The sequence below is a fragment of the Mus caroli genome, chromosome X (genome assembly GCF_900094665.2).
Source record: "Mus caroli chromosome X, CAROLI_EIJ_v1.1, whole genome shotgun sequence".
Classification (NCBI taxonomy): Eukaryota; Metazoa; Chordata; class Mammalia; order Rodentia; family Muridae; genus Mus; species Mus caroli.
This window is the reverse complement of record NC_034589.1, coordinates 136,088,328-136,089,602: the sequence shown is the minus strand read 5'-3', so window position 1 is coordinate 136,089,602 and position 1,275 is coordinate 136,088,328. Positions and strand designations below refer to the sequence as shown.

The 1,275-nt window shown below is 37.9% G+C and overlaps 1 pseudogene; it reads right to left on the bottom strand.

The window, feature by feature from the left end:
- LOC110286418 overlaps nucleotides 1-1,275 on the bottom strand; it is a 28,666-nt pseudogene that overhangs the window by 6,743 nt on the left and 20,648 nt on the right.

Genomic DNA, 1,275 nt, shown 5'->3' with positions numbered 1-1,275 from the left:
CAACCAAAAAAAGCCGAGGACCAGATGGGTTTCATGCAGAGTTCTATCAGTCCTTCAAAGAAGATTTAATCCCAGTTCTTCACACAATATTCCAAAAATAGAAGTAGAAGGTACTAAATCAACTCATTCTATGAAGCCACAATTATTCTGATACCTAAACCACAAAAAGATCCAACAAAGATAGAGAACTTCAGACCAATTTCCCTTATGAATATCGATGAAAAAATCCTCAATAAAGTTCTGAAAGCTAACCGAATCCAAGAACACATCAAAACAATCATCCATCCTGACCAAGTAGGTTTCATCCCAGGGATGCAGTCGTGGTTCAATATCTGGAAATCCATCAACGTAATCCAGTATATAAACAAACTCAAAGACAAAAACCACATGATCATCTCCTTAGATGCAGAAAAAGCATTTAACAAAATCCAATACCCATTCAGGATAAAAGTCTTGGAAAGATCAGGAATTCAAGGCCCATACCTAAACAGGATAAAAGCAATCTACAGCCAAACAGGAGCCAACATCAACATAAATGGTGAGAAGCTGGAAGCAATCCCACTAAAATCAGGGACTAGATAAGGCTGCCCAATTTCTCCCTACCTATTCAACATAGTACTTGAAGTCCTAGCCAGAGCAATTCGACAACAAAAGGAGATCAAGTGGATACAAATTGGAAAAGATGAAGTCANAATATCACTTTTTGCAGATGATATGTTAGTATATATAAGTGACCCTAAAAATTCCCAGTATATATAAAAGACCCAGAAATAAACCCACACACCTATGGTCACTTGATCTTTGACAAGGGAGCAAAGACAATCCAGGGGAAAAAAAACCAGCATCTTCAACAAATGGTGCTGGCCCAACTGGAGGTAGAAGAATGTAGAAGAATGCAAATTGATCCATTCCTATCTCCTTGTACTAAGGTCAAATCTAAGTGGATTAAGGAACTCCACATAAAGCCTGAGACACTGAAAGTTATTGAGGAGAAAGTAGGGAAAAGCCTTGAAGATATAGTTACAGGGTAAAAATTCCTGAATAGAGCAGCAATGGCTTGTGCTGTAAGATCAAGAATTGACAAATGGGACCTAATAAAACTGCAAAGCTTCTGCAAAGCAAAAGACACCATTAATAAGACAAAAGGCCACCAACATATTGGGAAAGGATCTTTACCTATCCTAAATCAGATAGGGGACTAATATCCAGTATATATAAAGAACTCAACAAGGTGGACTCCAGAAAATCAAGTAACCCCGTTAAAAAATGGGGCTC